Raw genomic sequence first — 15669 nt, 5'->3', positions numbered from 1 at the left:
ATTGGTGGGACTTTTAGCTTCGGACTTATTTGGTTCAAATTATCCCTAGGCACTCAACCCTAAATGGGATTTCTTCATCACCCCACCCCTACCCCCAGGCTCAGGGATCTATGGGAAATAGAGGCAGAGAGACTGCAAGAGCCCGAGGTAGTGGAGCAGTGTCTTCCAGACACAGTAAGACTGATGCACATATGATCTCACAGAGACTGGCAGCATGTACTGTGTTTAAGCCCGACAAAGTCTTAGCAATGAGCGGAGAAGTGGACATGCATTCCCACCCCTAACCAAGAACTGTCTGCAACTGATAGCCCCTGGCAGAGGGCAAGCCAGTTTGATGCACTGGAGTGCACTGGGTGTATCAACTCCTCCCCAGGACAGACCCCATGCCCGCAAGTGTTACCCAACACAAAACTTGGGGGCAGCGTTTGTTTTGCTTTGTTTAGACTTCTTTTTCTGTTTATTTTGATTTTCACCTTTGTGCTTTGTTTCTTTTTTCTTTTTTCCTGAGTAGGTTGGGAAGTAGTTGGAGGAGGAGAACTGGAAAGAGTTAAAGGAGGAGAAAGCATGACCAAAATAAATTGTATGAAGAAATTTTTAATTTAGAAGTTGCTTAAATCGGTTTCATTGTTAAATGTGTTTCTTTCTCTGTCGATTGTGATTGAGATTTTTTCTGGGTGTACTAGTCTGTACTGGCAGGTGTGGTCTTTCAGAACTTGTAAACATCTGTACAATCTGTCCAGGCCCTGCTGGCGTTCAGAGCCTCGGAAGAAAAGTCAGGTCTCCATCAAATGGTGCGGCCTTTCCACGTGACTTATCCTTTTCCTTACAGCTCTCAATCTCTGCTCTCTGTTCCGTTTCTTTATTGTTTTATTACATCTTGTACGAAATGTCTTTTCTCGTCCTGTCTGTTTAGTGTTCTGTTTGTTTCCTGCACTTTCATAGGCATTTCTTCCTTTAGATTGGGGAAATTTCCTTCTATTATTTTGCTAAAAATAATTTTTGTGCCCTTGACCTGGGTTTCTTCTCCTTCCTCTATAACTATTATTCATAAGTTTAGTCTTTTTATAGTGTCCCAGATTTTATGGCTGTTTTGTGCCTGGGTTTTTTTAGATTTAACATTTTCTTTGACTGAGCTATCCATTTCTTACTTTGTCTTCAAGACCCGAACTTCTGTCTTTTGTGTTTCAATCTGTCAGGCAGGCTGCCGTCTGAGGTTTAGTTTGATCTCCAAAGGTTTTCATCTTCCGTTTTAGTTCAGTTTGGGTTTTCTTTAGTGGTTTGACTTCCTTGTGAAATTCCACTTTCACGTCTTAAATTGTTTCCATTGTTTCATTAAACCATTTGTGTTTTCCTGTCTCCATCCATGTCATACAGTCTCTCAGGACCTTGAACATTTTTGTGTTTTGTGCTCCAGCTAAACTACTTCTTTTAGGGCCTATTGCAAGTGGGTTGCTAGCTTCAGAGGAAGCTGATAGTCTTGGTTGTGGATATTGGTATTTTGTGCTTTGTTCGTCTAGGTACTAGGAGTTATGATATTCGAATTATTTCTTGGTATAGATACCTGGTCTCCTTTTTGTTCTGTGGATGTTTGGTTCTTTGGTTTCTCTTGTCCATTCTGGGTCCTAGCCAAGTGTGGTGGCTGAGGTCCCTGGTGGTGAGTATTTCTGCTGCTCAATGGGTATCACAAAGGAATGGTGAGTCAGGGCTACAAAGAAAGGCCGAAAGGGGCTGTGTGAAAGAACCAGGGGGACTGGGTCTGCATGAAGAGACCATGTTCCTCACAGATGAAGGGGGGCTTGTAAGAGGGGCTCCTGCAGAGTGACTAACAGTAAGTCTGGAGAGACCCTGATGGAGGAAAAGAAAAATAATAAGGTCACCAACCCATGTCTCATCATTTCATGGCCACTGAAAGTCTCTGGCAGAGAGTGGTTTTGTGGGTCAGGAGGTATCACAAGGGAATAGAAATGGGGTAGAAGAAAATGCTGAAAGAGGCAATGGGAATAAATTAGGGGACCTGGTTCTGCACCAAGAGGCCAAGTGACTGAAAATATTTCTATTAATTGCTTCCATGTATTGCCAGCTGTGGTAATATAAAAATTCTTGTGGTAACCCACTGGCTGATTTATTTCAACATGAGACTTTAACCATTCTATCTTTTTCTTATCAGAGTATTGATGCAGTAGCATCATCAAATTTCAAGATCTATCTTGAGAAATAGAATGGACCTAAGAATCTTCAGAAGAATAATTACTGCTGGCCTGTGAATTATTTAATGGTCTGTATATTATCTAGAAAGCTATTTTCCAGTGTATAGTTAGCATAGAGTGTACTTTACACATGACAAGAATACTCAGACTACATTAAGCTGTTTAACTGAATATCTTAAACCTGATTTTCTCATCAAAAGAATCTGTAACATTTGCAATGTCCATGAGAATTTATTTTTATTAGGAAAGGTATTAATGGTTATTAGAGAGTAAAATAAAATATCAGAGCCTATGTCCACATGACAGACTCATAGTTTTCTAACTTGTGAATCTGTGTCAATTCATGGCAGACAAAATAAATGTCATAATCAAAGAAGTGGTTGGTGTGGGTGGCTCACCTTTGTAGCCAAATAATTTCTGGGTCCTACCTTGGGAACTCTTTCCTCAGCCCAAGTACTTAGCAGAAGACATCTCAGGACTTTCTGTTCTCATGCCTCATTTGTACTGCCCCTCACTTCCTTGTACATATTTCAATGTCATCTATCTTTCTTGTCACATTTAAGACATGGCACACTACTTCCTCTCTGCTACCAATGTGGATAGAGGTTCTGGCTTAAGCTAAATCATTGTACACATAGAGGAAAGTGAGTCAGTGTTTTCAAAGAACTAATAGAAAGTGAGAGGAATTAATCATCATGCTCATCTCATGGCAGATCAAGAACACAGACAATGTTCAGTGATCAAGATAATCCAGGGTCAGAACATCTTGGGTACCAAAGTGCACACCAGAGAATCTGCTGCCCTCTGGGCTGTGTGGTTCCCTTCTATGGCTGATTGTTTTGAGGAGACATATATGGAAGTCTTTATCTATCTTGTGTACAGCTGTAGAGTGCCAGAGAGCCAGGGATTGACTGTCAGGCATCCATTTAAATGCATGGTTTTGCCTCTTGTTCCTATTTTAGAAATGTATTTTGCTACTCTAAGGCCTATTTCCAGCCAGGGGAATAGAACATACATTTGGGAGTGTCGAAAAGTGGGCACAAAGCCCCCAATCAGAAGCTGACTAATGTACCTAGAGTTGACCCATGGTCAGTGTTTCCATGGAGTTGTTCTGGAATGCTAACTATCTGTGGCCTGCTGTACTCTTTTTTACTCATCATCTTTTTATTAGTTTGAAAATTTTGTGCAAATATATTTTGATCATATACATTCTTCCCCCAACTCCTTCCAGATCCAGCCTCCCTTCCCTATCTGCTAAACTCTGTGTCCTCTTCTTTTTATTTACACTGGTCAAACACAGTTGGTGGTGCTCACACACTTGCACATGTGTGCACTTCCACTATAGTGTTGTCAACCCACCAGGGCCACACCTTACTGAAAACTGACTCTCCCTGCCCCAGCAGCTAGCAGTGTCCGAGAGCGCCTTAGCTAAGGGTGAGACTTCACACCCGCTCCTCTATATGCTGGGATTTTGTCTAGCTTGGCCTTGCACATGTCCTGTGCATGCTGTTTTGGTTGTAGTATTAAGGCAACTCCACATAGTTAAAAGGGAGGTTTATTTTGTGGGGTAACTTACAAGTGAAGGGACAGGTTACAGGGTCTGGGAAAGGTGTAGCGCAGTCCAGCAGTGTTCTCTGGAAAATTCTGTTGGTCTACCTCCAGCATCCAGGATCCAGGAACCAAGAGAGCTGGCACATCCAGATCTCAGGTTTTAAGGACTCCTGTCTTGGCCCTGCCTTGTAGATGTGACATTTACCAAAGCCTCAATGGGTATAGTACTTCCAGGTCAAAGCTGGAACAGCTACCCGCTACAATGCTATCTCTACTGCAGTGAATTCACATGTATTGCTTCCTTGCTGTGCCTGGAGAATGCTGCTTGCTTAAAGTCGCCCACTCCCCTTAGCTCTTAAAATCTTTCTGTCCCCTCTTCTGCAATGATCCTGGAGCCTTGGAGGAAGAGGGTGTGATATAGCTGTCCTGTAGGGCTGGGATTTGTATATCCTTAACCCTCCATAGACAAGCTTCCTCTCACAGTAGATGGTGGTTGTCCTTGTTAGGGTTACTGTTTCTATAATGAATCACCATGACCAAAAGCAGCTTGAAGAGGAAAGGGTTTGTTTGGCTTGCATTTCCACATCACTGTTCATTATTGAAGGAAATCAGGTTAGGAACTCAAACATGGCAGGAACCTGGAGGCAGGAACAGATGCAGAGGGCTTTGAGGAGTGGGGCTTACTGGCTTGCTCCTTATGACTAGCTAAACCTGTTTTCTTATAGAACCCAGGAGCACCAGTGCAGGTGTGACTCCACCCACAATGGACTGGACCCTCCTCCATCAATTGCTATTTAAGAAAATGTCCTACAAGTTTGCCTACAGCCCAATCTTATGGAATTGTTTTCTTAATTGAGATTCCCTTTTCTCCGTTGACTGTAGTTTGTGTCAAGTTAACATAAATCTAGCCACCCCACTGACTAACTCAAAGACCCAGTGACAGCTATTCTTGCTTGTCAACTTGACTACACCCGGAACTAACTAACAACCCAAGCCTCTGGGTACACCTGTGATTTACCTAATTGGATCATTTGGGGTCAGAGGACCCACCCTAAATCTGGACCACACTTTCTCTTGACATCCTACATAAAGAACATGGAAGAAGGATGCTCTTGTTCTTTGCCTGCCGACTCTCACTTTTTCCATCAAGTTTATTCCTTCACTGGTATTAGACCTGACTTTTTTGGTATTCAGGCTTGTACTGAAGACCAGCTAGGACATCTAGCCTCGTGGATTGAACAACTATTGGATTCTTGGGCTTTCAGTTGAGAGACAGTCATTGTTGGAATATTCAGACTACAGCCTGTAAGCCATTCTAATAAATCCCATATATATATATATTTATTTATTTTATCAGTTCTAGAAAACCCTAATACAGATCTATAACTGGTCAGGGTGCAGGGAGTAAGAGATAGTAAAATGTCTCCTTTCCTACAGTAAGGATTTCAGCTTACATTTTAACACCATGGAAACTGGGCATGGGGGATAGAATCTTTCCTGTCTGAATACATCCATCACAGTCAATGATACTTTCTATTTCATGGTTAAAACCCCCTCCATTGTCAACACCTTTTTCTTTATTTGAAATGCTGAGGGTCATGTTGACTCAGCCCTTGGGTCATCAGCAACAAGCCATCACTTTGAGAGACATAAAGGTGGGGAGTTTGTGTATAGGAGTCCCTTTAGAACCGCTCTGGTGCCATGGGGGTGTAGAGTAAGATTAAATCAGGATTCAGATTAAACATGGGAGTGTAAAACTCATGTCTTCTATAGGAAGTGGGATCCTGGAAGGAAAAGACATGCAATTTCCCGAGCATGGAAGAGCATGCCCTTTCCCAGGAAATACTGGCAGGATGCATTGAAAGCACTAGGCTGGGCTGCCAAAGGCTATGTCTGGAAAATCAGCTCTTCCACTACGGAATTCAACATCCGTGCCTGTGGATGACATTTTCCATTGTAAGAGTTTCTGGAGTTCTACCAAACTCTACTTATTCGTCAACAAGTATTGAAGGAGCAGGTGCCGAGGATGAACCAGGCAGACAGGGTCTTTGATCTCCCTCAGTTGGTCAGCCATTCGATCGATCGTCCCCATTTGGAGGTGTGCTGTTCCTACTTGTGTTTTTACCTGCTGCTCTTCCTCTGCCATTTCTACTCACTTACTGCAACACCCAGTCAAACACGTGCTCTGCAAACCACAGCAAGGGCTGCTGAGACGCTCAGCAGCTGCACTGCTTGTCATGCAGGCCTGGGGAGTTGGAAGGAGAGAACCCAGTCTCAAAGTTGTCTTCTGACTTCCACCAGCCTGGCACATGCACACACACACACACACACACACACACACACACACACACACATGAGAGAGAGAGAGAGACAGAGAGAGAGACAGAGAGACAGAGAGACAGAGAGACAGAGAGAGAGAGAGATTTTTAAATGAATTGATAAATTAAATGCAAAAATAAATGTTATTGATTATTATGGCCACACTTGTGTCTTGTTGCTATGTCATTTCTATGTATGGATAAACGTTCTTCAAAATAAAATAGTTGAAAATTCTTCTCATCTTAGTCTCATTAAAACAAAAACAAAAACCTTCCCAGGAAATCAGTCTGTTAGAGTTTTCCTCCAATTTGATATATTGCATTTAAGCAGCAGGTTTATGTTTTTAAGTGTCCGTGTGTGTTATTGTCCTACACAAACAACCATGCTTAAAGCTTAATGAAGTAGGAAAGGCATTCAGGAAGAGCTAGAGCCAACATCTTGTGCATTTGAACCTGTCTGTTCTGTCAGTGACCCATAGAGTAAAGAGCTGTGTCAGCCGATCACGTAGCAGACCAGTGCTGACAGACAAATACCTTGTGCTGAGCTCGGAGGGCATACCACAGAAACCCAAGTCAACACGGTGCTACTCGGTTCCTGAGGGGTCCTCTGATTTTCTATCTTTTTTTTTTGCTATTGCTTGGAGCTGCAAAAATGTATCTTATTGTAGACACCATATACATTTTAAGACTGTAAATTATTTTGTTTTGAGAAGGTGTCTTTTAAAACTACTTGGACATATATTTTCCAATGATGATAATTAGCTGATTAATAATTTCACAGCCATCAAAAAAGATAGCATGTTTTCAAAACCATGCAACAATAGAACACCTAATTATTGGAACACCTAATAATTATAACCTTGTAGATGCAAAGGAAGAAATGTTCTCAACTGTAAACACAAATACAGAAAACCAAACAGAACTGCTTCAGTCTAATGCTGTCTGTGTGTGTGACTACTAAGAACTGTGTCAGTCTAATGCTGTCTGTGTGTGTGTGTGTGTGTGACTACTAAGAACTGTGTCAGTCTAATGCTGTCTGTGTGTGTGACTAAGAACTGTGTCAGTCTAATGCTGTCTGTGTGTGTGACTACTAAGAACTGTCTCAGTCTAATGCTGCCTGTGTGTATGACTACTAAGGCAGAAAGCACTCGCTCCATTTGAGAAATTGTTTTAGGGAACACAGAAGCCATTTTATAATAGTGTCATTTTCAAAAGCTCAAGATACATATATTTTGAGAATTTCTCCACAACAAATTTTATTTTATTATAATTATTGCATTTTAGCAACCAAAACACAATTGTAGCTACCAGGTAGCTGATGTGATTGGATGCAATGGTGGATACTCAGCACTAAATCACTGTAATCCCACCTTAAACCAAAGAAACTTATGTAGGTATCAGAGATGCCTTTATTGTGACCAAGTAATATGACTTCCTTTAGTCTAGAAGACTTGGAAATAGCACAGAGAACCCACTGCCACTTTAAGAGGTTCTAGAATTTTAGGAATCTCTTAGAGAGAAAGTGATGCATTAAAATCATGTGTACATAGCCATGTTTGACACATCTAAGAGTTAAGAAAATTTTATTGCCATTTCATGTCTCTAATGTGTAGATGTAACTGTCTTGTTAAATAAGAAACACAGAGCCAATTGCAGAGTTAAAAGCCAAGAGGTCAGAGCAATAGCTGAGAGCTGAAAACCTTACCCTTCACTGCTGATCTGACTTTCCTCTCTGCAGGAGACCTACTTCCTGTGTCCTGTCTTTTATATAGACTTTCTGTTCTGCCTTCTCATTGGTTGTAAACCCAGCCACATGACCTCCTCATCACTGCCTGTCTGTACAGACCTCCAGGTCTTCTATGGTTGGTATTGAGATTAAAGGCATGTGTCTTCATGCTGGCTTGAACATATAGAGATCCACCTAGCTCTGCCTCCCAAGTGCTGGGATTAAAGGCGTGCACCACCACCACCCAGCTTCTGCTATGGCTTGCTCTTACCCCAAGGCAACTTTATTAATATCCAAATAAAATCACATTTCATTACAAATAAAATATCACCACACTAATGTCTTTCTAAGAACATGAAGAACCAAGTTATATTTACTCATTAGATATAAATAAATTCTTCATCATTATAAGAACAACTTGATGGGATTCCTTGTAAGCTCAGTATATTGGAAATTCTCTAAAGATGTTTGTCTCAACAGTGGGCCTTTTTGTTGTCCTTGGTGACAGAGTGCAATTTTAAAGCAGGTTGGGTGTAGATAGCAAAAGAAACCAGCTTAATCACATATTGTTATGAAAATATGGTTTCAGTTCATTGTGAGATGGTTGGTTTTACAAGGTGCAGAAGAGCCTAGGAAAATAATTTTTCCCTCTTTTTTATTTACAGTCTCTGAGAATTATTGCTGGACCTTGGGAAGTGTGTGATACAACAGTTATCTACTGAACACAGTGCATGGTGTGTGAGTAAATCCAAAAGAGACTCACTTGGAATCCTGGCACCAATTGCACTGTGCTTTTTTGTTTTGTTTTTGTGGGGTTTTTTTAGCCTTACAGTTGTTACCAGTACACACATTACTCCCACCTACCTCCATATGTGAATGCTGCTGTCCAGTTTATTTGGCGAGTTTCCTAAGAAACTCCTTTAGACTGAATACCTCAGGCTTAGAGGTCCTGTGACGGGCAAAGGAAAGACACTTGAGGTGTGATTCCTCTAGAAACAAATAAGATGTCAAGGTAGAGGAGGTGTGTGCTTCCAAGAGAGCCATAGGAGGGGTATGTTGTAGCTACAAAGGAACAAGGTGAGGGGCTGGGCATGCATGTGACTGAGGATTCTCCTCAGGATGTATTTTCTCAGACGCTTGCTATGCTCTTGATGTTTACATCTTTGCAAAATTCATGTGGAAATCTAGGTTTCATTGTGGTGCTGGTAAGAGGTGAGGGCTTTAGGAAATGAATGGGATTCATGTTCTCCTAAGAGCCTTGAGGGAGCATGCTTGGCTTTTCTACCCTGTGACATCATCATATGATCATGAAAGCAGAGAGCTGCCCTCACTACACTGGGTCTTAGACTCCCAGCCTCCTAAACTGTGAACAACACTTTTCCGTGGTTCATAAATTATTTTGTTGAAGTATTTTATTACAGGAACAAGACAGACCACAGCAACTCCTTGTCCTTGGACATGAAGAAAACAAAGTCTAACTTTATTGCTGGCTCCTGCTTCCTACTTGTAACTGCCTCAGCAGTGCATGTCTGATCTGTCTGAACAAACCTTGGTGCTGGTACCAGAGTGAATGAAAGAGGATTCAAACCAACACGTGACGTTTTTCCGCTTCCACACTTATTAGTTCCAGAGCATTATGGGAGGTGGGCTGACAAATCAGAAACTGAAGTGTAATTCTTGATTCTTGTAGCTTCACCTTGCACCCATCTACCTCTCTGCACCCATCTACCTCTCCGCTCCCTTGCTTCTGGACTTGCTCTAGGCCCCTCAGCTGTTCACGTCTGATCCCCCACCATCATGTGTCTAGCCTATTAGTATCCACACTCTTCCTCTGTAATCCATTGTGTGTAGGAGAGCCAAAGTGAGGGTTTTTTTTTCCAACCTCTCCTTCCCCTTAAAAGATTCCATCATTTTAAAGAAAGATCAGTTCCTGAATTGCCATATCCACGTTCAGCTTCACTCTGTGTTCCACTTACCTCAGTCTCCTTTGCCATTCTAGTTCTTATCAAAAGCAAATCAAAATAAAACAAACAACAACAACAAAATAAAAACTGGACACCATTCACACATCAGACACAAAATTCGCTTTTGAAGTACACAGCTCAGTCGTTTTCATTGTATGTCCAAGGCTGTGCAAATAGAACACTATCACAGACATGCCTGTTACTCTTAAAAGGACTCACTGAGGCTGGGGAGACAGCAGGATGGTAGAGGTCCTACCTGGCATGTGTGAGGATCCCCAGTAAAGCCAAACTGTCTAAAGACGCCATTAGCAGCCACTTTCCATGCCCTTCTCTTGCGGCCCCTGGCAAGCACTAGTCTGTAAGTGTCCTATTTTTGACATTTTGTATACACAGAGCTGTTGAGTCCAGGACCTTTCCTGTTTGCCTTTTGTACTTTACATGATGTTTCCAGGGTTCCTCATGTTCTTGATCGCATCTGCACTGCATTCATTTTCATTCTTAGATGGTATTCTATCACGTGGATATAACATACTTCATATGCTTGAGTATTTTCACATGTTGGCTACTATGAATAGTGGGCCATGGATATCTATGTGTAAATGCTGTGAACATGACCTCATGGGTATATCAGCTTGGACACATCGAAGCTCTATGTTTAATTTTTAATCATTTCCCAAGCTATTATCTGCAGGAGCTGTACCAGTTTACATTCTTATCATGGTGTAAGAGGGCTCTAATTTATCCTCATCTTTGCCAACAACTATCACGTCTGTCTTTTGATTATAGGCAGATTCATAGCTATAAAACGACATCTCGTGGTTTTGATTTAAATCTTTCTAGCAACTGGCTTGCTTTCTGTTTCCGGAATAGATCATTTCCTCTTGTCCCAGGGCCTTTTCAGGTGCGGCCCCTCTTTCTTTCTCTGTCCTTGAGTCCTGTGACTTGAGTCCTTCTGCTCTCTGTTGTCTCTTCCTTAAGGAAGTCTTCTGTCAATGCTAGTGCATTGGCTGTAAGTTCTTATCAGTTCACGGTTCTCACTCATAGCCCTTGCCTCGATTATAGCTCTGATTTACAGAGTTTAGAAAGGGCTGCTTTTAATTAGCATAAATGATTGTACAGATCAGTGGGGTGGTTGTAACTTTTCTGTGTGTGCACTCACTGTGTAACGATGACATCAGGGCAGGCAACACACCACTCCCTTCAACATTGGTTCTTTTGTGATGACACCCTAAAATATTATTTTCTAGATGTGTGTGTGTGTGTGTGTGTGTGTGTGTGTGTGTGTGTGTGTGTGTGACTTGTAGTTTCATTCCTAGAAGTCTAAAAGTTTTATAACTTTTTAGTTTTTAGAACAGGGAACCAGCTGATATTTTAGTGGGTCAATGAACATTTTATGAAATAAAATTTGGTCAATGAACAAATTCTGTCTTTCAGAAATACCTTTAATACATACAGATATTCAACTTATGTACTTGTTTAGGATTGTCAAGAGACAATCAGGCCCCCAGATTCTTTTTCCATATGAATAATCACATCATTTTTATTAAAGAAGAAGGCTTGGAGAAGACGAGAGTACAAAGGAAGCCTTTGGAGGAGAAAGGCATGTGCTTTACATGGTCTTCTGGAAAACATGTAATGACTTGAGAAATCAATAGAAATCAGTGAATTTGTATTTCTTTCCTTATCTTTGTTTTTTATTTATTGTTTTGTGAGATGGGGTCTTATGTGGCTGAGACTGGTGTTGGATTCCTGATCCTCTTCTTGCCTCTGCTTCCAAAGTGCTAGGATTCTAGTATCACACACCTGAGTCATTTATCTTTTAAACCCATTTTCTAACAAATTAAGTTTTCTGGAATTAACATGGAAATTCAGCTTCTCTGTAGCTTCTTCCACTGGCCATTTTGTATTGTGTGTATATCTCTAGACCTTGATAATATACATGAGTACTTTCAGTGGAGATTGAGGTTCTTTAAATAGCCATATGAAAGAGTTCTCACATCCCTTGGCCTCTGGCACATGTCTCCCCACTGCTCATTCCTGTTTGAAACCCGAGATCTAGATCCATTTCAGGTGAACGCATTTGCCAAGCATCAGATGACATGTATTTATACAAACGCACACTAGGATTTCAGGAAAAGCCAATCCAGCATCCTCCAACATTTATCATTTGAAGTGACCCACACTGGAAGGGAGCATGCACACCTTAATGCCTTGACAGGAGGGATATCAGCTCTCACTTGAGCCCTTTACCTAAAGGAATTCTACCCAGAAGGAAAGGGGTGACTAGTACCCCACAAGCATGAACACACAGGGACGTTTAAAAGCAGGGTCCCCCCCTTTACCTGTAGTCAAGTCAAGCCTTGGTAATAAAGGCAAAAAATAGCAATACTTTGGAAAATGTACATCTAAAAGGCATTTGATAAATTGTTGAAGGTGTTAAGCTCCTTTTCCTTCTCTGTCCAGAAAGTCTTCATGGGTGAAGGCATTGAAGCCTAATGACAGGAGATGGACATGTCACAGACAGAAGTGGCCCTTGGACCCTGGAGGTCTCAGTGGACAATGTGTGAAGGAATGTGCTTCCGTTTTCCATCTTTGTCCCAGGGATATGGTCCACTGGCAAGCCTTGTTGCACTAAGATTGAGGTGCAGATAACCCAGACAGAATCCAGACATGGACATTGTCTTCTTGACATGCATTCAGAATCCATAGTGAACCCCTTCTCAGAATCCGAGACTCTGGCTTCCTCTGGTATGGAGAACTCTGTATCTGCTTCATTTTCTTTCTTTCAACCTCCAACTTTTCTAGTGAATTTTCTCTGTTTCCATGTCCTCCCCTTATATGTCCATCAGCTAGATATTATACATATAGAAGTATTATATGTTTATCTCTTGTCCTTGATAATGTACATTATCTGTAAATATAGTCGACCAACATATGAAGGTTATGTATATGTCCCAAACATTTACAATATTCAAGTAAAAAGAAAATTCAACTCAATCTGTTAATGAATGGGCTTACATCAGTCACTTTACCCGCCATTTATGGGGAAAGACAACCCTAGATTAGTCAGAAATAGTGTGAAAATGACCTGAGCTTTGCAGATGCTTGTTTCAATAGATTCATTGCTCTTAACTGGAATAGTAACACTATCAAAAACGTGGATCCTATGTGTTAGCCTAGAAGATTCATCTGGGCTCCATGTTTGTGATTTTTCTTTGGTACTGTTCTTAACTTCGCATTGTGAATTTTTCCTGTACTTTCCCTGCTGATATGCACCAGGATATTTTAACTCTGTGGCTCAGACCAGTCTTTCTCCAGGATTCTCACCCCAGTGCCCTAAAACCACAAGAGATGGGGTTAGATGGCTATTTCCAGAAGCCCTAGGATTTCCTCTGTTCTCGTCTCTAATCCATCTTCCTCCCTGAACCACTCAGTTTCCCAGCTGCAGAGGATTCTGAGACAGCTGCAGATCTTTTCAATGAGGAGGGATATATCAGGTTCCATGCGTGGGCTGTTTACTAGGTGCCTCAGCTCCAGGCCTCAGAACACTCCATTGGCCAAAGAGTTCTGTGCTGTGCTGATAGCAAGTCCACAGCCTCTTCCTCACATGCCACTGAAGGAGAGCCTGTGTTTAATGCGTGGTCCAGGACACCTGCTCCTGCTGTGTCCTTGCAGCCCTGATTGCCACCAAAGAGCAATTCACCTGTAATTCAAAGACTTTGGTACACTGATACTGGAGGCATACTTAAGTCATGGTTAAAGGAATACAAGGTCTCAAATAGTCTGAAATGTCTGGTAATTGATAAAAATAACAGATGGAGCCCAATGGAAATGTTCAGATTGGCAAACACACTTTGGATGGTTCCCTGAATCTTTTAGCACCTTGAGGGCCCATTTGTGTCTATGTATAATGTAAACTGACCTCAGTACAAGGATGATATATGTCCAGAGGGGAGAAATGGCATGGTACACAATATAGCTTCAGAATAGAACAATAAAGTCCTAGGACCTAGTTTTGGAAGAGTCAAAGGAAATGGTTCTGGATGGACCAGAATGAGTCTTTCTTCTTTATCCCCTGATCTAAAGTCCATCTGACCCCTTTCACTTAGACCAGTAGTTCTCAACCTTCCTAATGCTGCAAACCTTGAATATAGTTTTTCATGTTGTGGTGCCTCCCAACCATAAAACTACTTTTGCTGCTACTTTGTAACTATAATTTTGCTATTGTTATGAATTGCAATGTAAATATCTGTGTTTTCCAATGGTCATTTGACCCTGGAGTCATGACCCACAAGTTGAAAACCACTGAATTGATGATTTTTTTAGATGAGAATATTTTATTTTATTTTATTATTATTATTTTTTTGAGCTGAGGATCGAACCCAGGGCCTTGCACTTGCTCTACCACTGAGCTAAATCCCCAACCTGAGAATATTTTTGAAGGACTGTGTCTATCCCCTAACTTTCCCAGGCATATAAGGAGAGTCTTGTTTCAGATGGACCCAAGTTCCATTTCTAGTATTTACTCATGTGATCTCATGTCAGACAAGGTATAGGTTGCAAATGGCTTCTTGGTTAGGGATGGGACTTGGCACCCATTCCCCTTTCTCAGGGGTGAGATTGTGACTAGCATGAATTTGTAGAGGTTTTGCGCATGCTGCCTCAGTCTCTGTGAGTTCATATGTGCATCAGCCCTAGTGTGTCTGGAAGACACTTTTCCCTGGAGTCATCCATCACCTCTGGCACTTACAATCTTTGCACTTATGCATAGATCCCTGAGCCTTCAGGGGATAGGGTTGGTAAAGATATCCCTTTTAGGACTGAGTGCTCCAAGGTCTCTAAGTCTGTACATTGACAATTTATGGGTCTCCGTGTTAACTTCCATCTACGGCAAAAAGAAGGTTGTCTTGTGAGTGTTCAGCAATGCAGTGGACACAGTGATATTTCATTCCGAGTTATTTTATTGTTATGTTCTTTTAGCAGACTAATAGTTTTCCCCTAGATCTCTTGATGTATCTAGTCTCAGATTCTTGGGCTCATTAACAGTGTCAGGTGTGGGTTCCATCTCATGGAGTGGGCCTTAAATTCAATAAAAAGTGCTTTCGGGTTACTCCCATAACATTTGTGCCACTATTTCAGCAGTATATTTTGCAGGCAGGTACTATTGTGTAGGTCAGAGGGTTTATAGCTGGGGGTTATTGATGATTACTTTCCTCATCTGGGAGCATGCAGAGTACATCCCAGTACTGTGCATGCTTATTAGTAGGGGTGAAGCTTCTAGTTGTGCACCAGTTTGCTTTCTCCTTATTTGAAGACAAAAGTAAGTGGTTTCCTCAGCACTAGGGCCTTTCTATCAGGTTGTGATAGTAAGCAATAGTCTTCTCAATAGACAATGATGATTGGGATGATCTATAGGAGTCCTTTGGCCCAAGATTCAACAAGATTTAACCCATTGCTGGGACTGGAAGTTTTATTTGGTGACTTAAGGTATCTAGTTAGAGCATTCTCTGCTCATTATTTGGAGACTCCATTCAATTCTTTACATGTATGTATATGCTTTAGGAGGCTTCTACAGTAGTAGGTTTCCATGTGGTTTTCCAAAAGGCCTTGATGTGAGTGGTCCCTTCTCCTATTCTCTTCCTTACTCTGCCTTCCCATCATTTCCCCTCCTATTCTAGTTCCCCTTGTCTCCATAATACTGTATTTATATCTTTGGGTAGTTATCTTTGGAGGATCATCTCCTCTCCCAAATCCTTTACTAGGTACCTATCCTTTGTAGTTATTCAGATTGAAGCACACATATCAAGAGCTTTAGTGCTAATATCTACATATAAAGAAAACATTTAATATTTGTATTTTTGAGTCTGGATTACCTCACTCAGGATGACTGTTCCTAGATCCAT

Source organism: Onychomys torridus, chromosome 6 (genome assembly GCF_903995425.1).
Source record: "Onychomys torridus chromosome 6, mOncTor1.1, whole genome shotgun sequence".
NCBI lineage: Eukaryota > Metazoa > Chordata > Mammalia > Rodentia > Cricetidae > Onychomys > Onychomys torridus.
This window is presented reverse-complemented; position numbering follows the sequence as displayed.